Source organism: Mastacembelus armatus, chromosome 3 (genome assembly GCF_900324485.2).
Source record: "Mastacembelus armatus chromosome 3, fMasArm1.2, whole genome shotgun sequence".
Classification (NCBI taxonomy): domain Eukaryota; kingdom Metazoa; phylum Chordata; class Actinopteri; order Synbranchiformes; family Mastacembelidae; genus Mastacembelus; species Mastacembelus armatus.
Window position 1 is genome coordinate 17,966,001 of NC_046635.1, and position 22,783 is coordinate 17,988,783.

The 22,783-nt window shown below is 44.5% G+C and overlaps 1 protein-coding gene across 1 annotated transcript in view; it reads left to right on the forward strand.

Annotated features, from left to right (window-relative positions):
* spata17 (spermatogenesis associated 17) overlaps window positions 1-19,798 on the forward strand; it is a 90,509-nt gene extending 70,711 nt beyond the window's left edge. The window contains exon 10 of the mRNA XM_026294019.1: window positions 19,743-19,798. The gene's annotated coding sequence lies outside the window, so the exon portion shown is untranslated. The remainder of the gene's footprint in view (window positions 1-19,742) is intronic.
* The last annotated feature ends 2,985 nt before the right edge of the window (window positions 19,799-22,783 follow it).

A 22,783-nucleotide genomic window follows, 5' to 3' on the forward strand; every position in this document is an offset into this window, starting at 1 on the left:
TGGCTGCACTGGGGACCCTGGCTCTGGCCCCAGTTCTGGCCCTGGCTGCAGAGGAGACCCCGGCTCCGACTCTGGCCGCTGCGGAGACCCCGGCTCCGACACTGGCTGCTGCGGAGGCCCTGGCCCCGACACCGGCTGCCGCGGAGGCCCTGGTCCCGACACCGGCTGCCGCGGAGGCCCTGGCCCCGACACCGGCTGCTGAGGTGGCACTGGCCCCGTCTCTGGCTGCTGCGGAGACACTGGCTCCGACACTGGCTGCTGAGGTGGCACTGGCCCCGTCTCTGGCTGCTGCGGAGACACTGGCTCCGACACTGGCTGCTGAGGTGGCACTGGCCCCGTCTCTGGCTGCTGCGGAGACTCTGGCTCCGACACTGGCTGCTGAGGTGGCACTGGCCCCGTCTCTGGCTGCTGCTGAGACTCCGGCTCCGACACTGGCTGCTGAGGTGGCACTGGCCCCTTCTCTGGCTGCTGCGGAGACACTGGCTCCGACACTGGCTGCTGAGGTGGCACTGGCCCCGTCTCTGGCTGCTGCGGAGACTCTGGCTCCAACTCTGGCTGCACTGGGGACCCTGGCTCTGGCCCCAGTTCTGGCCCTGGCTGCAGAGGAGACCCCGGCTCCGACTCTGGCCGCTGCGGAGACTCTGGCTCCGACACTGGCTGCTGAGGTGGCACTGGCCCCGTCTCTGGCTGCTGCTGAGACTCCGGCTCCGACACTGGCTGCTGAGGTGGCACTGGCCCCGTCTCTGGCTGCTGCGGAGACTCTGGCTCCGACACCGGCCGCTGAGGTGGCACTGGCCCCGTCTCTGGCTGCTGCGGAGAACCCAGCTCCGGTTCTGGCTGCTGTGACAATTGAGCTAAAAACCAGGGAAAAACATGGTTCAACGGCAGGGGCAGTTCTTGGCACCTCCGGACCAGATCAATGACGGATGACAAGGTCGAGAGAAGATTGTCCCTGCAGACATCTGGGGAAGATAATTGCACGACCTGTAGTAGGCGTTCACAGGCGGAAATGGCTTGGGTGTAGTTGTCCGGATCCTGTACTGCCCCAGAAAAAACCCGGGACAGCTGTGCCCGCCAGTACCCCTCGGAATCGTCGATTGCCCCGACTCCCAGGGCTGTGGGGACGTGAGACGGAGCCACAGGCTGAGAGTCCGGAAGAGGAGGCTCCGTAGGCTGAGGGTCTAGGGGCAGGACTGGCTTGGGCGCCTTAGCCCGACGTCGGTCTCGCTTCCTCCTAGGGGCCACGAGCTGAGGGTTGCGACGTCGCAAACTCATTCCCCGAGTCAGCCTCGCTGTCTAGGGGATCGTCCAAGGAGGGCCCCCTGGAGTACCATGAGTCGTGCTTCTTTGCCTGATTACAGAACCAGGTGAGGGGGTGAACTCGATCCGAATCTTGCTGCGAAGGAACTGACAAACATGGGGAACTAGGCTGAGACTGAGTAAATAATCCCCCCATCCTTAAACACCTCACCGCAGGTGCAGGAGGGGAGCACGGCTGAGGCAGAGGAAACACTTTGGACTTGGTCCTTCGGTTCCGGCGGGAATTCTTCTTTAACTTCTCTTCGTGGGCAAAAGGGGCAGACTCCCCTCCCGACTTCCAGGGCACCGATGCAGGCGAAGCGTGATCCATTTTCTGGCCGGATTGTTCTGTCATGATTTGTGTATCAAATTGTATGGATCGTAACCTCGTCTAACACAAGTGCCCAGGACACAGAAGCAGATTATGCCAAAGTTTATTAAATGCAGTACAACAGAATGTGAGGTGGGATGGTGAAGGCCGGTGGTGATGTGTGATGAACCCAAAGAGTCGGCAGGAGTTGGTTTCTCCGACGGCCAGTTCCGGTACCGCCGGGCTGGTCCTCGGAGATGGGGGTGGTAAGTCCGTCGCGGGTCCGCAGAGCAATATCTGACGTATATGGGTCCCTCTGGGGCCTACCAGAGGCGGGCTCTCTCCAGACTCAGAAAACAGGAAACAGGAGAAAACCAGGTTAATGAAGGAGTGACACAAAAACAAAGCAAACAGTGTTCGCACCCGAGACTCCTCCGGAGTGAGAGCACAGTAGGTGCCTATAAAAAGGCGACAACAGTCAACAGGTAATCCACAATAGAGAAAAGCGTCCCCCACGTCGAGTCTATTCCTCTTCGTGGTAAGCACAGTCAAGAGTTAGCTCATCCGAGCCGTAACCGTGAAGCGACAGGAAAAGGATATTTGCCGTAAGCTACTGATTCCTCCGATCTAAGCAAACAGCTCTCAAACGAACACTTACTTGCCGTAGCGTGAATCCACACGGGAGTTATGGTAACAACAGTACGGAGTACAAGGGCTAGCTCCTCCGAGCCGTATCCTCTTGATAAAACAACAAAACCAAAAAGGCGCTGAACACACTGGCGATTCCTCCGAACCCCAGTAGTGCAGGACGCTAACCGACTTCCTCGGGAAGCGTCCACAACAAACGCCGAAAAGGAAATAAAAGTCACTTGCCAAAAACTGGAGACTTCTCTGAATCAATCCAGACGTCAAGGTAGCCGAAGCGTGAAAACTCACTGGTGTACGGCAACAAACAATCCGGCGATCTGTGTCCCCACGATCCCTGCTACTTAAGCCCGGACCGCAGGTGACACAGATCAGCAATCAAAGATCAAGCAACTAAAAACAACCAAACCAGTTCCTGTCATGATCCACAAAAATAAAACAAAACAGGAAGTCCAGACAGCGGATCATGACAATTTAATCCTTATGAATGTAAGGAGCGGAATGTTTTCTCCTGTCTCACCTCATTACCTGGCTCACCTCACAGCTGAGGTGAGCCAGGTAATAATGTAGACGCCCCTGAGAAATAACATAAAACATCAAGCTTCATCATAGAATTTACTCACTTCTTATGCGTGATCTGCATTGTATTGCAGTAATTCCCTCTCAGCCACATTATGCGGTTCTTTGCCTTCTCAGGTAAATCACCTGATTATACATGATCAGGCACACCTTCCTGCATATATCTTTTCTAAACAAAAAGTGTCTTAGAAAATTTAAATGAACAAGATGATTTTCACATCATTTTGAAGCAAACACTCTAGGCTACAAGATGCAGTTGTCAAAAGTCTTGTGAACCAATGTTCTGTGTGTGTTTTATGGCCTTATTTCAGTGACTTTAAAATGTTTGTTTTTCACTAACAATGTATAAATGTTTTCAAAATCAGGTATAAACATGCTGCTCACATATACAACATGTCTGACTTAATGTCAAACTCCGTAGTTTTCTCTGGAGCCCTCCCCAATCTGACCAGCGATGACATGTTTAGCTGCATGTCGTCGTTCCGTCGCTGGCTGCCTAGGTGGTGTCCAGCAAACAATGTGGGCTTCATAGACAATTGGGCCACTTTCTGGGGAAAACCCGGTCTGATAGCAAGAGACGGCTTCCATCCCACTTTGAATGGTGCAGCTCTCATCTCTAGGAATTTGGCCGAGTTTATTAGCCAACCTAAAGTTTGAAATCCAGAGTGGGGACCGGGACGCGAGACTACTAGTCTAAAACGCCTCTCTGCAGTTTCCTTAGAGCATCGCCCCCCTCAAACCACATAGAGACTGTGTCTGCCCCTCGAACATATAAATCAAATAAATCAGATGTTAACAGAAGAGGAGCTATTCATAAAAACCTAATAAAAACTAAGACCACTCCTCTTATCGAACAGAAAAACAGAACAGTCAGATGTTGATTATTAAATATCAGGTTTCTTTCGTCTAAATCTCTGTTAGTAAATGATTTGATAACTGATCACCAAATTGACTTTCTCTGTCTCACTGAAACCTGGCTACAGCAGGATGAATATGTCAGTCTGAATGAATCAACCCCCCTCAGTCATAAAAATGATCATGTTCCTCGAAGCACAGGTCGAGGTGGAGGAGTAGCTGCAATCTTCCACTCAAACTTATTATTAAAAGTTCATCCTCAGAACAGTTATAACTCATTTGAGAGCCTCACTCTTAGTCTCTCACATCCAAACTGGAAAACACAAAAACCAGTTCTACTTGTCACTGTGTACCGTCCACTTGTCCCTTACTCAGAGTTTTTAACTGAATTTCCAGACTTCCTATCTTATTTAGTGCTTAGTTCAGAAAAAGTCATTATAGTGGGAGATTTTAACATTCATGTAGATGTTGAAAATAATAGTCTCAGCACTGCATTTAATTCTATATTAGATTCAATTGGTTTCAATCAAAATGTTAACAAGCCCACCCACTGTTTCAATCACACCCTTGATCTTGTTCTGACCTATGGCATCGAAATTGAACATTTAATAGTTTTTCCCCAAAATCCTAATTTGTCAGATCATTCTTTAATAACTTTTGAATTTAAAATGATGGATCATGCAGCGTTTGGAAGAAAATTCCACTACAGCAAATCTTTATCTGACTACGCTGTTAATAAATTTACGAAAATTATTCCATCTTTATTTACATCTATGCCATGTGCCAACACAGTGGAGGGCAGCTGCCTCAATCCCACTCCCTACCAAATTGATCATATTGTTGACAGTGCTGTAACCTCACTGCGTGAAACACTTGCTACTGTGGCCCCTCTGAAAAAGAAGAAGTTAGTGAATCAGAGGAGACTAGCCCCATGGTATAATTTACATATTCGTACCTTAAAGCAGGCTGGAAAGGAAGTGGCGTTCCACAAATTTAGATGAAATTTTTCTAGCCTGGAAAAACAGTCTATTAACATATAAAAAAGCTCTCCGTAAAGCCAGAACTGCATACTATTCATCACTAATAGAGGAAAATAAGAACAATCTCAGGTTTCTTTTCAGCACTGTAGCCAGGCTGACAAAAAGTCACAGCCCTGTTGAGCCCAGAGTTCCCTTAGCTCTCAGCAGTGATGAATTTGAGTTTCTTTACAAATAAAATCACAACTATTAGAGAAAAAAATTCAGCTTTTGTTTATTGTTGCTGTTCTTTTCTCTGTCCTCTATCCACTCACCCCAACCAGTCGAGGCAGATGGCCGCCCAAACTGAGCCCGGTTCTGCTGGAGGTTTTTTCTTCCATTAAAGGGAGTTTTTCCTCTCCACTATCGCCAAGTGCTTGCTCATAAGGGATTTGTTGAGTTTTTAGTTTTTGTAAAGTGCCTTGAGATGATTTGTATTGTGATTTGGTGCTATACAAATAAAATTGAATTGAATTGAATTGAAATTGAATATTATTGTAGCCTAGTTTGTGCTGATTACAGTGTTATCATACTTTAGCCATTAATATTTAAACGTATTTAAAAGCAACTGAAAAAAAGGGCTTGTCAAAACTTGTCCAGGGCCCCAAAACACCCTTAGACCCCAGGAGCTTAAGCTAAGTTTTATTTGTTATCTCATTTCTACAGCTCAGTGTGTCTAAATTTGAACATTTTTGAAGCTAGCTAGTTGTTCACTTTAGTGAGCAAGGCCAGTCAGGTCAAAACTAATTACGGTAAGGCCAATGTGGCAGTCAGTGCATGTTCATCATTTTTGGAGCAGTATACTTAAAGAAAAACTTGCATATTTGTTTTTAAAAATATGTAATTAACACTTTCCATAAGTTCTGAGAAATTACTTTTGCTGAATTTGGCATGGATGAAAAATTAAAGAGAAAGTTTAGATATTAACCCTCCTTGTCACACCGCGCTCCCCATATAGAAGAGGAAACTCAGCATGACCAAGAAGGGATTGTTTGAAGAAACAGCTCAGCAATCCGGAGTATGTACAAAAAGTGACATTTATTAACAAAACTAACAAAACAAACCAAATCTCAGGTTACAAAACATGAAAAAAAAGTGCCTTAAAATTGCAGCCTCACAGCAAGCTGTCCTTTCTTTTTTTTCCTCACCTATCCAGCCTACCTGGCCTTAATACCTCACCTCCACTAGACCATACCAACTATACCGGTGTCCCTAGGGTGAGCTTGGTTACCTTTTCCCTTCCCATTACCTTCAATACTAGCCAATCTATCTCTCCCACCTATTACTCCATACAGCTACCACAAACAAACAGTGTGATGCCTACAACTCTCTTAGATGTCTATATTCTAAATTTCCCTACAACTAAGCCCCCTACCTTAACTCAAAATGGTATCTCCCAGCTACGATTGCCTACCGATGCACACCTGCCTCTAATTGGGCTAATTGCACCCCCTACCTTAACTCAACCACCATCCCACCTGACACTGCCCCAAGGGAAATTCCACTCCTCGCCACCAGGTCCTGCTCCTGAAACTATAAAACCCATAACTCAAATAATCACAAATAAATCCATTAACCATAATTAACATTTAGGAACTCCCGGCCTAATGAAAAGGAGGTAACCTTTTCACACTCCTATTGTCTTCAGGTCAATTTTCAAAAGTTATTATGTCATAACTTTGGGTTTCTTCCATATAACTGACTAAAAATAACATGGATGGTTTCCCCTCTTTGCAAGTAAAATTAATTATGATTATTTTTGTTGAATTATGTGTGTTTTATTAAAATTGATAACACCTGTGGTCTTCCTGGGTCAATTTGACCCGGCCACATTTAGTGGTGCAATGGGTTATATACTATACCAGAGGTGGGCACTGAGGGCCACAGCCCTGCTTGTTTTCCAACTATCCCTGCCTTTTACCAATGCTGATTACCTGGGTCAGGTGTGTTCTGCCAATCAGAAGCTGGAAAACAAGAAGGGCAGTGGTCCACAAGGAATATGGATTGCCCACCCGTGTACTATATATATATACTATTGCACTTTACAGCACAATTAACATATTTATCTACACACCCCAACCCCCAAATGACACACACACACACACACACACACACACAACTTCAAAGCTAGGAATTTGCTAATTTGCTCACAACTTCTGATCTACCCTCATGGGGCTACACACACACACAGTTTTGTTAATTTGTTGATTGTATTCTAAAGAAGTTGAAAACAGTTTTGAAATAAATGTTTGCTCTCTATTTATGAATTCAATTGCCTCAGTCAGCTTTGACCTGGCTGACTGTGCCATCCTGGTTAATGTTTGAGATATACCAGTCAGTGGTTTAAAATAGTGCAAGTGGTAATTGGAATGATGTCCTATTAAAAATATGTAACACAGAATTGTGTGATCACTTTACACTTTATACCGGTCAATTTGACCTGGAAGGACCACAGCTGTGACTATTTGCTGCCAGTAAAAAAAAAATTTTAATTGTTTCAAAACAATATCTTGATTAAACTTTGATATATACCAGTCTGTGATATTCCATCTACTTGTGTCCCTCCGATCACAACCAAAATGAGGTCTATCATACCATACATTAAAAAATAAGTGTAAAATATACACTACCGTTCAAAAGTTTGGGGTCACCCAGACAATTTTGTATTTTTCAAGAAAAGTCACACTTTTATTCACCACATGAGCTATTTGTCTCTGTGTGGAATACAAGAAGCACTTCTTCACGTCCGTGACGCGCCATCATCCAAACGCGCAGAAAAAGTGAGTAAATTCTATGATGAAGTTTGACGTTTTATGTCATTTCTCGGGGGTGTGCACATATTTACCTGGTTCACCTGAGATTATTATTATTATTATACAACAGTGGACAGTGTACAAGGCGGGACCGCATTACCTGTAATGAGGTGAGACAGGAAAAAACGGACTCTCCTTACGTTCATACGGATTAAATAAAAAATGATGATTCGTTTTCGACTTGAATTGTTTCACTTAAAAGAAATCATTTCAAGCTTTCTAGCCATATAATTCTTAATTTTATGAGGCAAGTATTCGCTGAGATTCTGGTTGTTTTATTTACGCGTCTGTGAAGAGAAATGGCAGAGACAGAAAAGGCAGAGAGCGCACCCTGTCGGATTTCTTTATTTAAAAAAAGCACAACGTTTTGTTGTTATTATGATGGTATACCACTAACACTAGACCCTTTACAGATTTGAATGATATACTTCTTTTATCTGTACGATCAGAATTGACGGAGTAATTTAAGTTTGTTTCGGCCTTATCAGGAAAAGATGCGTCAAAATGCGCCGGCGCATGCATCGACCCCAGAGGGTTAATTTTTTGAGGTAATCTGGAGAAATTTCACCCCACACTTCTAGAAGCCCCTCCCACAAGTTGGATTGGCTGAATGGCACTTCCTGCGTACCATACGGTCAAGCTGCTCCCACAACAGCTCAATGGGGTTTAGATCTGGTGACTGCGCTGGCCACTCCATTACAGATAGAAGACCAGCCTGCCTGCTTCTTTTCTAAATAGTTCTTTCACAATTTGGAGGTGTGCTTTGGGTCATTGTCCTGTTGTAGGATGAAATTGGCTCCAATCAAGCGCTGTCCACAGGCTATGGCATGTCGTTGCAAAATGGAGTGATAGCTTTCCTTATTCAAAATCCCTTTTACCCTGAACAAATCTCCCACCTTACCAGCACCAAAGCAACCCCAGACCATCACATTACTCCCACCTTGCTTGACAGATGGCGTCAGGCACTCTTCCAGCATCTTTTCAGTTGTTCTGTGTCTCACAAATGTTCTTCTGTGTGATCCAAACACCTCAAACTTCGATTCGTCCATCCATAACACTTTTTTCCAATCTTCCTCTGTCCAATGTCTGTGTTCTTTTACCCATATTAATCTTTGTCTTTTAATGGCCAGTCTCAGATATGGCTTTTTCTTTGCCACTCTGCCCTGAAGGCCAGCATCCCGGAGTTGCCTCTTCACTGTAGATGTTGACACTGGCGTTTTGCGGGTACTATTTAATGAAGCTGCCAGTTGAGGACCTGTGAGGTGTCTATTTCTCAAGCTAGAGACTCTAATGTACCTATCTTCTTGCTCAGTTGTGCAGCGGGGCCTCCCACTTCTCTTTCTACTCTGGTTAGAGCCTGTTTGTGCTGTTCTCTGAAGGGAGTAGTACACACCGTTGTAGGAAATCTTCAGTTTCTTGGCAATTTCTCGCATGGAATAGCCTTCATTTCTAAGAACAAGAATAGACTGTCGAGTTTCACATGAAAGTTGTCTTTTTCTGGCCATTTTGAGCGTTTTATCGACCCCACAAATGTGATGCTCCAGATACTCAACCTACTCAAAGGAAGGTCAGTTTTATTGCTTCTCTAACCAGCTAAACTCTTTTCAGCTGTGCTAACATGATTGCACAAGGGTTTTCTAATCATCCATTAGCCTTCTGACACAATGAGCAAACACATTGTACCATAAGAACACTGGAGTCATAGTTGCTGGAAATGGGCCTCTATACACCTATGTAGATATTGCACCAAAAACCAGACATTTGCAGCTAGAATAGTCATTTACCACATTAACACTGTATAGAGTGTATTTTTGATTAGTTTAAAGTTATCTTCATTGAAAAAAAACTGTTTTTCTTTTGTGAGGATTTTACAACAGAGCAAATGGTCACTGACTTAAACCAATGTGGGGGCTGAATGTTTGCTTGACCCTTTGATGGTATGTGGTTCTGTCTGTTTATTGGTTTAGTGTTTTAGGGTAGGAAGTTGTAAATAACTGCCAACAATTTGTTTCTTTGATGGTAAGAAGACTGAAGATAGTACCTGAACAAACGTGGAGTCTGTTCAAGATTAGTCCACCCCTTTCTTGTCAAAATGTATATAAACTGGTCTTTTAACACAGACGGGAGAGGACTTTCTGCAAGGACGTCCTCTCCGGGCCCGTGATTAAACCTGAGATGATTCATCACACTTGTGGTTGTTTTCTGAGAATTAGCAACTCTCAAACTTAAAGAAATTTCTACCACAATTTGGCGACGAGGATGGGATGGACAGGCCACTGACTGGCGCCTGTTCTGGACCGAAGGAACCACCGGTGGTAAAATTTAAAAATGAAGGGAAAGTTCCGCTCCGACAAACGGAGGGCTGGAATCCCGCCTGAGGTCAGAACGGGTGGCGGACAGTGGATGCTCCATTCCTTTGATAAGTGAGTACAGTGTTATGAATCATTTCTTGTGTATGTCTGTTAAGTGTTGATTTATGTTTTTGGTATGTTTTTGGTCTGCGTCAAAATGAGAAACCCTAGGTGTGTGTGTTTGGTAATCACGTGATCTTTGTAATCCCTCCTGGTAATGAGACCAGTGTGTCTGAGGGACAGACGCCAGATGATGAAAAAATAATCCTAAAAAACAAAAAACGAAAAAGAAGGAAAAAAAAGAAACAACGAGAAAACCCCACTGGCTGAGGATTACAAAAGTAAGTCTTCCTTCGGGAAGCCATATGGTTTATTAAGGAAACGACCCGTACGTGGAAAACATGAAAAAATTAAGACAGTACTGAAGAAGTAAGCTCTGATTGTTAATGAGAAGTTCGATAATGTTGTTAATGTGAACTAAGCTGTTAAATGAGAAGTAAGCTATTGCTAATGAGAAGTACGCTATTGTCTATGAGGAGTAAGATGTTATTGGCTATAAGAAGTGAACTATTATTGTCTATAAGAACCACCTTAGAATTTGTCCCATATCATGAACTGGGCATATGAATGAGGTGATAATTTTATAAGCTTTGTGGTGACTCCTTCAGTGTCTTGTATGCACAATGTGTGTACAATAAGGGTACGTTGCTCGGAACGAAAGTGTCATACAAACTACCTGGCTGAAGAAAGTTACCCAAAGTTAGTGTTTGTCTGATAAGATTTCCCATACAATGAGATGGGAAGATCAGTGTGAATGAGAACTCTTGTGTGTGTGTTATAAGCCCAATGAAAGTGTAAGCACCAGCCCCAGTGCTAAATGATGGTAGATAAATGGGTTAAAAATGTGGTTATAGAATGTTGTTGAGAAGGAGAAGAGGAAGTGAAAGAAGGAAAACAAAGAAGGAAGAAATAAATTGGCACTCTTTTCAAGAGTTTAGAAAGGGAGGCAGAAATAGAAGTAAGAAAAAACTGCTGCAGAATTAAGGGTAAAGTTAGAGAAGTGATGTTGAGGAGAATAAGAAGGTAAAATTGAAATGTAGGGTGAGAAAGTAGAAGTTATGTGTTACAGGTTCGTCAAACTCCGATGGGGACACATCAGACCCACAACACAGCACCAGTGGGGTCACAACAATTCACCGCTACGATGGACACCTTGGATGAAGCTGTGCGGACTGCAATTCCTCTGAGAGTCTGCTGGTTTCAGATTCATGATACTGGACAAAAGGGGGGTGAGTTTCCAGCTGATTATTGCACCCGCATGGTGACTGTATTCGCTGCACACTCCGGATAATGCGGCATACTGTCACCTGTGGAAAACTGCATTAATAAATATCTCAACCTGGCCCAAGGAGCTGCGTCATGATGTCATGTGTCGGCTGGGAAACAAAGACTGAAAAATGTATGGACACATGTCTTACACGCAGAAAGAAACCGAGAGGAGTCAGACATGGACCGGGTAAAAAAATAAAATTCTCCGCTCACCAGCAGGAAACTACACAATCTCGCAGAAGGAGCCTGCGATCTCGACAGAACAATGCAAGGAGATGTCAGGGAAACCAAGGATTTGTTCAGAATCAGCTTCAAAGAGAACAGTTTCACACTTTAAAGGACATGGACACATATCCTATAACTGAATCAACAAAGACTGATGACATACAATTGAATGATTGGACCTCAGGAAACCCATATGATGACAGTGCTAAAGAAATACCCTGACTAATAATGTAATGTTTTTTTTCCCTCTGATTGGTAATTACAATTGTGTTGACACTTTGTGTCAAAAGGGGGGAATGTGAGGATTTTACAACAGAGCAAATGGTCACTGACTTAAACCAATGTGGGGGCTGAATGTTTGCTTGACCCTTTGATGGTATGTGGTTCTGTCTGTTTATTGGTTTAGTGTTTTAGGGTAGGAAGTTGTAAATAACTGCCAACAATTTGTTTCTTTGATGGTAAGAAGACTGAAGATAGTACCTGAACAAACGTGGAGTCTGTTCAAGATTAGTCCACCCCTTTCTTGTCAAAATGTATATAAACTGGTCTTTTAACACAGACGGGAGAGGACTTTCTGCAAGGACGTCCTCTCCGGGCCCGTGATTAAACCTGAGATGATTCATCACACTTGTGGTTGTTTTCTGAGAATTAGCAACTCTCAAACTTAAAGAAATTTCTACCACACTTTCAAAAATAAGGAAATTTCTAAGTGACCCCAAACTTTTGAACGGTAGTAATAATAATAATAATAATAATAATACATTTTATTTCATGGCGCCTTTCAAAGTCTCAAGGTCACCTTACAGAGAGAAAAAGGAAGCATACAGCATGAAATACATAGAGTGCATTAAAACAACGATAACAACAATACATAAACAGAGGGCCAAAATGTAAAGGCAAAAGTGTAGAGTATCTAGGAAGTGGGCGATGTACAGTAAAAGTAAATTGAAACACAGAAACCCAGATGACCGAACAACAAATATCAAACAATATGAAACAATATGAAAAAGGTGGAGGGTGGTAGAACATCACGGGCTGCTTTGAGAAGTTGAGAGAGTTAGGTGGAAAACGCTATACGGAACAGATACGTTTTGAGTGATGATTTAAAAGTCTGGAGACGACTGGATGTGATGAGGGAGAATGTTCCAAAGGCGGGGTGCAATGTGGCTGAAGGATCTAGCGCCCATGGTGGCTAGGCGAGCCATAGGGGTGCAGAGGAGAGTGGAAATGGAGGAGCGGAGAGTACGTGGCGGAGAATAGATATGAAGTAGATCAGTGATGTATGGTGGGGCGATAGAGTGGAGGGCTTTGTAGGTGAGAAGGAGGATTTTATAGTTTATACGGAAGGACACAGGGAGCCAATGAAGTTGTTTAAGGACAGGGATGATATGATGTGAGGATGGAGTTCTGGTGATGATTCGGGCAGCAGAGTTCTGGACAAGTTGGAGTTTGCGAAGTGATTTGAGAGGAGAATTTCAGTTTTATTGGGGTTGAGTTTCAAAAAGTTATGGGTGAACCAGGATTTGATATTATGTAAGCAGGTAAGGAGGGAGAGAGGGGGGAGGGTAGAAGATGGAGCAGCAGAGAGGTAGAGCTGGGTGTCGTCTGCATAACAATGGAAATTGATGTTATGTTGCCTAAAGATATTACCGAGAGGAAGGAGATAAATAATAAAGAGGAGGGGCCCCAGGACAGAGCCCTGAGGCACGCCACAACTGACAGTAGAGGTGCTGGGAGTGGAAGTTCTGGAGATGGATGGACTGGGTGCGGTCAGAGAGGTAGGAGGTGAACCATGCGAGGACCGAGCCGGCTATGCCGATGGAAACAAGGCGATGGAGGAGAATATTGTGCGAGATGGTGTCAAAAGCTGCAGTTAGGGTCAAGGAGGATGAGGATGGAGACAAGGCCAGATTCTGCGGCTACTAGGAGGTCGTTGGTGATTTTGACCAGGGCAGTTTCAGTGCTGTGAAGTTGGTGGAAACCAGAGTGAAAGTGTTCGTATAGGCTATTGGCGGAAAGGTGGGTATGAACCTGGTGGTGAACAACTTTTTCGAGAATTTTGGAGAGGAACGGGAGATTGGAGATAGGGCGGAAGTTGTTAAGGTCGGCAGGATCGAGACCAGGTTTTTTTAGAATTGGTGTGATGATGGCTGTCTTGAGTGATGGGGGTACGATGCCAGAATTGAGGGAAGTGTGAATAATGTGGGTAAGATGAGGAAGGAGAGAGGGGAGACGGAGCTTGACGAGGTTGGTTGGTAGGCGGTCAAGTTTGCAGGTTGAGGGTTTGGATTTGAGGATCAGGGAAGAGATAACTGAGGTGGGTGGAATGATAAAACTCGAAAGCAGGGAGGATACTGATAGACAGGGTAGGGTACAGTGGAGACAGTTCGCAGTATCACAGATGGGGGGAAATTGCTGGTGTATATTTTCAATTTTTGATGAGAAAAAATCCAGGAAGTTCTTGCACAAGGTGGTGGAGAGTGAGGGGAAGAGAGGAGTATCGGGAGGGCCCAATAAATTTTTGACAGTGGAGAAGAGGGAACACATGGTCCCAGAGGCAGATACAATGAGTGAGTCATAGAAGTCACATTTTGTTTGAGTAATGGTTTGCTTGTACTTCAGTATGTGGTTTAGGTATAAGTCCTTGTGGGTGGATGAACCGGTTTTTTTGAAGAGACGTTCAAGGAGATGGGCTTGGGTTTTGAGGAGGCGGAGTTCGGGTGTGTACCATGGAGCAGAGTGCGTAAAGGAGACAGATCTAGTTTTGAGTGGGGCGAAGGTGTCAAGTAGATTACATAGCTCACGGTTGAAATTGAATAACATGTTGGAGAGGGACGTTGTATAATTAGTACATGAAAGGTTATTGAGAGCAGCAGTGAAGGAGGGGAGGTCGATGTTCTTTAAGTTATGGAAGGTGATGGTGCGGGAGAGGTGGGTTTTGAAGAGAGGTAGTTTGTAGTTAAAGCAGACTAGTTTGTGGTCGGAGAAGAAGGTGTCGAGGGTAGAACATGACTGAGCTGTGACGCCAGAGCAGCAGACTAAGTCGAGGGTGTGGCCTAGAGAATGTGTTGGGGAGGTGATGTATTGTTGGAGCCCAAAGCTGTCCAGACAGGAAATGAAGTCTTTTGTTGTGGTGTTGTTGGGATTGTCGAAGTGGATGTTAAAATCACCAAGAAGAATTATGTTGGCTGACAGAGAGATGAGGTTAGCTAAGAGGTCAGACAGTTCGTCCAGGAAGGTCGGGTTAGGTTTAGGTGGGCGGTAGATAGTGGCCAAGAAGGTTGGTGTGTGACCGTGAATACGTGCTATGAGAGCTTCGAAGGCCTGGAAGGTGACAGTGGGGTGGATGGATATTTTGTATTTAAGGTTGAACAGTATGGCGAGGCCGCCACCACGTCCCGAGAGGTGCGGATGGGTGAGATATGTGAAACCAGGAGGAATAGATTGATTAAGTTCAGTGAAGTCGTTGGGCTGCTGCCAGGTTTCGGTTAAGCAGGCATGTCGAGATTGTGTTTAAGAATAATGTCAAGGATGAGGGATGTTTTTTGAGAGAGGGAGCGAACGTTAAGTAGCCCAAAATGAGTGTTATGGAAAGGTGTAGAGTCCATGTATCTGGGGATGTTAGCTAGCACAGAGTGGTTGATCAGGCGTATACCTGATTTCCTCGACCGAGGTCGGGAGGATGACCAGATGGAGGGAATGGTTGTATGGAGTCAGGTAGTCAGGCATGTGGGACAGAATGGACAGGTTGTCCAGTGTTAGCATGCGGGGTACAGTGAACTGCATGTTGAATGTTGGTGGAAAGGATATGGGAGCCCAGTAATCCAGGAAGCACAGTCTCTCCCATCTTGTTCATCATGGGAATGAACCTGATCATCTCTGCAGCAAGTACAAAGTCAAGAGGGCCGAAGACCGCAGCAGGATGTCAACAGCCAGCAATCAGGGCATTCATGGATGATCTTACCGTGATAACACCAACTCACGTGCAGGCAAGATGGGTCCTGGCAGAACTGGATTGCATGGCCACTTGGGCAAAGATGGTTTTTAAGCCCAAGAAATCAAGGAGCCTGGTGATCCAAAAGGGCAAAACAACTGGAAGCTTCAAGCTACTTGTTCAAGGGGAAGTGATCCCGAACATTATTAGATGCCTCGGAAAGTGGTATGATGATTCAGACAAGAACAGCATCTCCAGCATTGGAAAACAAGTTGAAGAATGGCTGAAGAAGATTGACAAGTCTGGCCTGCCAGGGAAATACAAGTGCTGGATCTACCAACATGGCCTGCTTCCGAAACTAATGTGGCTTCTAACTGTGTATGAGGTGCTCCTATCAACTGTTGAAGAAATGGAGAGGAAGTTCAACAAGCACCTTAGAAGATGGTTGCGTATACCATCGAGCTTTACAGCCTTGGGGCTTTACATAAGGTCAGGCCAGCTCCAGCTTCCCCTTGTCATCAGTGGTGGAGGAGCCAAGTGCAGACTGTCCCTGACATATAGGGACTCTCAAGACCAACTCACCAGCAAAGCAGTAGTCAGAACAAGATCTGGCCGTAAGTGGGCCGCCAGCACAGCAATTAACCTGGCAGAATGTTCTCTCAGGACCAAAGAGATCATTGGAAACCCTTGCACTGGAAGACAGGGTCTAGGAACAGGACATTTCCAGCAGTGGTCAAAGTCCACCCCTAGGGAGAAGAGAGCCATGATTCAGGATGAAGTCCGAAACCTTGAGGAAGAAGGGAGGAGAGCAAAATCCATCAGGCTCCTAACTCAAGGCACCTGGATGAGGTGGAACCTCCCCAAGAGAACAATCACATGGAGTGAACTGTGGCAGCTGGAGCCCTTTCGTATATCCTTTCTACTCAGAGAAGTGTATGACACCTTACCAACCCCAGTTAATTTTCACAGGTGGGGGAAGAGGGAGGACCCAATATGCAGGTTATGTGGCGGGAAAGGAACAATGGCACACATTCTGTCAGGGTGTAAGATCACATTGACACAGGGGAGGTACAGGTGGTTCTATGACAAGATGTTGGCAGTGCTCGCAGACATCCTGGAGAAGGAAAGGGTGAAGAAACAACCAGCCAAAGCAAGACCACAGCTGCGCACCATCGCCTTTGTGAAAGAGGGCCAAAGACCTGCCGTCCACAGCCTAGCCAGGCAGAATCTCCTGCAGTCAGCCCAGGGATGGGAAATGGAGGTTGACCTTGAGAGGAGACTCCACTTCCCCGAGGCAGTACTGTCCGCAAATCTAAGGCTCGACATCATTATGTGGTCTTTAGAGGGAAAGAAGATCATCCTGGTGGAGCTCACGGTACCATGGGAGGAGGGCTGTGAGGAAGCTGCAGAGAAAAAAAAAGGCAAATACCAGCAACTTGTCCAAGACTGCTGGGACAAGGGGTGGACAACATGGCTGATGACAGTGGAAGTTGGGTATCGAAGATTCCCAGCTCAATTTGTGTGGAATCTGATGATAAAGGTTGGACTGAGAGGCCACGTGAGGAAAGCAGCCATTTGTAGGCTGGGAGAAGCGGCAGAGAGAGCCTCCTGTTGGATCTGGCACAAGAGAGAGGGCATAAGCTGGAAGCCTGGAGGAGAGGGGCAGTGACCTGGCCAGTCACTGCTGACCCGCCAACTGGAGGGTGTTGTGGTTAAGGGTCGAAACACCCAGAGACGGTTGGGTAGCGTATGAACAGTGCAAGCTTGCTGAGGACCCAGTTCTTGGAGTAAGAGCTGTACAAAATATTAGAGATTTTCTAGGGAACTGAGGTTTGATATTTAAAAAGAAATGTTGAAGTATTATTGAAGAGTAAGGTTATTTAGTTATTAGTGTTTGAGTCAAATTAAATGTTTAGTGCATTCCCAAGTTCAAGATAATGTATGTCTAAGAATTGTTATCAATAGTGACTTTTTGTTTTTACACAGATGCTTTCATTTTTATTGAAAGGCAGTTCAGCTTTGGTTTTGTTGTAATAAAGCAAACTGGTTGAAAAGGGAGATTATAGTTATATTGTAGAAATTAAATGAGAAGTGCTAGTGCTATATGTATTAAGGGAAGCCACTGAATGGGCCAAATTTACAGATAATAAGAATTTGCTTGTGGTCGTTGGAAACTATTACACACAGTACTTAAAATAAACAAAATCCAAGGTGTGTGGCAGCCCCAGCAAAATTTCTCATCAAGTTAATGTGTATTATGCATATACAGTAGTCTTTGTGTGAGGTTGTATTTGATTCATATAAATATATCTAATGTAAACATTATGAATAGTAACAGTGTAACAATTGTATTAGGTCATTTGTTAATGAGAGTGAAGACCTGTGCAAACTAACTGTTCTGGTTATCGGTTTTGGCAATCAAAGCTTTGTAGCACTTGCCAGAGGGGTGAGGCTGGAAGATGTATCCAGGGTGAGAGGGATCTGGTGATTTCATTTTTGCCCATTTCTGGCAAAAAGGTGTACAAATCCTGAATAGTGAGCAGAGGTGAAAAAATCATTTTTTTCTGTAGTTCTCAGTTCACTGCAGTCTGTTGGCCTGTATTATGGACCAGAATGATAAAAGTGCATAAAACAGTTCAGTTAAGCCCAGATGGTCCTCATAATTAAGGGCATTTTTGTTTATTTGTGTGAGTGTGTATGGATAGTGTCATTTAAAGCATAACTTGGGGCTGGTTACTATTCTATATGTGTGTGTGTGTGTGTGTGTGTGTGTGTATGTTCATGCAGGGGAGTTAACAGGTTGCCTGTTCTGAAAACAGCATACTGCATGTGTGTTTGGGTGCTGTGTGTGCGTGCTGCGGCCATGCGCTCTACTTTCTGAGCTCACGGGGCAAAGGGAGCGAAGCGGAGTGGGGTGTAATTAGGCCATGATTTGAACTCTCTTATTTCCTCCCTGAGAGAGACCACAGGGCCATGCCAAATATTATAAATTGAGCTGGATTGAACAGTACAGTATATGTGTTCTGGTGTGTCTGTGTGGGTGTGTGAGTGTAGCATTGTGAGAATATGTGTGCTTCTGTGTATGTGTTTATTTGTGTGTGTGTGTGTGTGTGTGTGTGTGTGAGCATGTCTGTGTGTCCTTGTGAGAGGTATAAGAGTAAAAAGGGAGGCAGCTTCTGATTGGTTCAAAGTATCCTGTTAAATATAGCCACATCAGGGTAGACTTAGGTCTCACTTGTGTAAGGTGCATGGTGCTGAAGTTATATTCTGGACTAATGTCACACCAATATCTCTCTGGGTAGCTAATTTTTTACTAAGACCTTTAAATCCAATATAAATGCAGCACTGTCATGATTCAGTACAGTCCCACCGAGTGTATGTGCAGATAACAAATGATTCAGTCTGACCTCACCAAGAGGATCTAAATGTTTAAAGGGAAATTAATGAGTTTTTCACTATTATCACATAATTTCACCAAGTTAGACAAAATTCTTACAAATGTCTTAATAACAAAATGTAATGTAAGTTAACAGGATAAAACTTTTAAAAATTGTTTTAAATGGCTATATATAAAGGTGAGGCAAAAAGGAGACTTACAAACAGAAGATAGGACAGACATTCGCATGAGGTTACTGCATTTTAATCTTTCCTCGGTCATTGATAGAGTTGTGCTTTGATGTTCACATGAAAAGTGACAAGTAACAAAATATAAAAAAGAACAGACAGTGTGGACAATAAGTTCATACCTTGACTTGTTGCTCACCTATAAAGTTGCTGAACTTGTCACAGCTTTTTAAATTCTGATGATGTCTAGGTCTGGTATGGAGAGGAGATTCCAAAGCTGTTGCATACTTTACTTTCCAAAGCTTTTGACATCTTTACTTTAGTGTTTTACTAACTGAATGCATTGCACCTCTGGGTGCATTATACAATCACCCAAAGAAGAAATAAGGAAAAGCTGTTTTAGTTGTGGTACTGTGTTGTTCCCACTGTTCCCATTGCTAACTGAACGAGGCCTTCACAGAGCCAAAATCTGCAGACTTTCAGAATTAGTGGGTGTAGAAATAAAACTGATACTGATCTATAAATTACATTTCTTTGTCTACAACTTGCTGATAGCCTATTTAGAGGCCACTGATCAGTTAAAGTCCTTTCCTAACCTCCCCTGCACTCATACACACAAACACACTCATCCCATTAATGAGCGGACGGCTAATTAAGACTCTGAAAAGCAGGGGAGTCACTTCTTTTTGATTGATAGCACCCACCACCTTCTCTTCCTACTATTTTGCATTTTAATGTTCATTAATAAATTTTTATTGTTTTGTTAATTATAATACCACCCTCCCCCACTGAGATAATAACTGAACAGAGTGATTTTTTCAGAAGGATTTTCTGCTACATGAAGGAAGGCAGCAGACAACTTGGCAGAACAAAGAGAGAAAAAGAGAAGCAATGACCTGAAACAAAAGAAACAAAAAATAAATGAACTGCGAGAAAATAGTTGGAAGTGATGTATGTATGTGAATTTGGCCTTTTTTCATACTCAATCAAGACAACCATCATAACAGAATTTATAAGTATTTGAATTTTTAGTAGCAGTGCCTTTGAAAATCTGAAATAGCTGATTGAAATCTCAACAACCTCTTGAAATGTTTGCCCTCTGTTGATGTAAATTTTTGCAGCAGCATGTGTGTGGCCATGAAATGTATAAAACTACTAAACTCAGCAAGACCAGCTCTGTCTGTAATTAAACAGCAGTCTTAAATGTTTCTACAATAGTGTAATAATGTTTACTTCGTACATTCACATGAAAGGTGTATAATTGTTCAATGTTTTTGTACTTCAGTACTTCTTCTTGTCTATGCATGTATTTTTGTGCAAACAGTATGCGTGTGTGTGCGTGCGTGCGTGCGTGCGTGTGCAAGCTCATTTAAATGTGTGTGTGTGCTGCAGCCCTAGAGGTGCTAGGCCAGGGACGCGCATGATGGATCGTGGAGGCCAGTTGAAAGTGCCATTACTCACTGACATACACACACTCCCTCATATACACACACTCTCACACACACATACAGTACATACCTGCCTGACATCTGCCCCCCATGGGGTTCTGCCTGCCCCTGAGGCCATGGCCCGGGAGACAAGCAAAGCCCAAAATTATTCTGCACACCAGCAAATGTGGGCAGGTAAACTTTTGCAAAAGCGAAAGAACTTCAGGACTTTGTAGGACATTCCCAAATATTGTCCTCTCTCCTCCCTATATCTATCTATCTATCTAACTATCTGTCTGGTCTGTCTGTCTGGTCTCTCATAGTGTCTGTCTGTCTATAAGTCTGTCTGTTTGCGTGTTAGTCAGTCAGTCTGGTCTGGTCTGTCTGTCATCAACAACCTTTGAAATGTTAGCCCTGTCTATCAGCCTGTCTCTGTCTATCTGTCTGGTCTGCCCGTCTAGTCTGTCTGTCTATCTGGTCTGACTCTGTCTCCCTCTGTCTTTCTGTCTCGTCTGTCTGTCTCTTTATCTGTCTGGTCTGTCTGTTTGGTCTGTCTGTTAGCCTGTCTGTCTGTCTCTCTCTGTCTGTCTGTCTCTCTCTGTCTGTCTGTCTGGTTTGTCTGTCACCTTGTCTTGTCTGTCTGTCTGGTCTGTCTGTCTCTGTGCCTGTCTCTGCCTATTTGTCTGGTCTGTCTGTCTATCTGTCTGTCTCTCTGTCTGTTCTGTCAGTTTGTCTATCTGTCTAGTCTCTCTGTCCATCTGCCTGTCTCTCTCTCTGTCTGTCTGTCAGTCTGTCTTTCTGTCTGGTTTATCTGTCTGTTTACTGTTTCTATTTATTTTACTTTTAAAGTACAGATTATTACAACAACTGTTGCCCAAGGTGTTGAACACAGGGAAAAAATAAGTGCATTTTTAACCGAGATTTAAAAGTGTGTATAGTTAGAATTGCTCTAATATGCAAGGGTAAAAGATTCCACAGTCTTAGTGTCAACACTGGAGGGTCAGGCTGCGGCTCCGGAAACTGCAGCTCTGGAGACTGCGGTCTTGGGGGCTGCCCCCATAGCCAAACTGGAACCTGGGGTGGCTCTGCAGGACGACCCTTCAAGTGAACTGGAACACAGGAAACAGTGGTATTGGTGGAATCAGCCAACCCACTGGGACAAAAACCATGAACAGTAACAGCAGTGACATCGGCAGGACCAGCCAACCCCCTGAGACAGTTCAAAGTAGGTGAGGTAGTGGTGTCGACCAGGCTGACCAACCCACCGGGGAGGCTCGGCACAGGAGACACTGTGGTGTCGAAAGAACCAGCCAACTCACTGGTACAGCTTGGAGTAGGAGAGACAGTGGCATCAGCAGAAGTGGCTGACCCACTGGGGCAAGTTTCAGGGACAGGAGTAGCAGTGCTGTTGGCAGGACTGGCTGACGCACTGGGATGAACAGCGACCGGAGAAGCAGTGGTTTGGGTGATCTCAGCCAACCCACTGGAGCACTGGTAAAGCGGTTGTCGTCTCCGAGGGAAAATTTTCCGACCCAAACCTCCTGGGTAGATGGCGAGGTGGGTCCCATAGTATAGATTCCGACTGGGTTCCGCAAAGAGATCCTCCTCTTCACTGAGCAATTCCCACTTTGAGGCGTCTTCGGCATCACAATTACAATAGTCAGGTTCTTCTAGGTTGGCTTCGGTACAATACCGTTTAACTGGCCTGCTGGGTCCATGGTGGCCAGTTTGTGCTGTCAGGAATGGAGTAGCTGGCCCAAATCCACACAGCGGAGTCGAGATAGGAGTAGAGAGCAGAGAGAGAATAGTGAGTTGTACTAGTTGTACACCTAGTCTGAATAGGCTCGTTAAGACTGACTGACTAACACGCAAACAGACAGACTCACCAAAGGAGTGAGCTCAGGTGAGGGTCGTTAGGATCTAATGATGGACTCCTTCTGATTCCCCAGCTGTCTTCAGAGTCTGTTCTTCCTGAGAAACATTGGATTTGTTCCTTAATTTGCTGGGAACAGATGAAAGGGCAGCCTGGTATATTGAAGATAGGTTATGTCTGAGTCCCCCACCCCTGTTAAGAGAGGGGTTCTCCACTTGGACATAGATAGCTTCTCTGACTCCTCTTTCAAACCATCTATCTTCCCTGTCCAAAATGTGTACCTCACTGTCTTCAAAAGAGTGTCCTGTTTCCTCTAAAGGTGCACAGCTGACTGTGGTCCTGAGGAGCTGCTCCTCCTGTGTTGGGCCATCCTCCTGTTGTGGGGAGAGTGTTGAGTGGAGAAACCCTGTCTTAACAGGGGTGGGGGACTCAGACATAACCTATCTTCAATATACTTGACTGTAGGCAAGCCACACTTTTCTTTGTACTCCTCACCTGGTTGCCGCCAGACACGCTTGACACCATCTGAACCAAATAAGTTTATCTTGGCCTCATCAGACCAC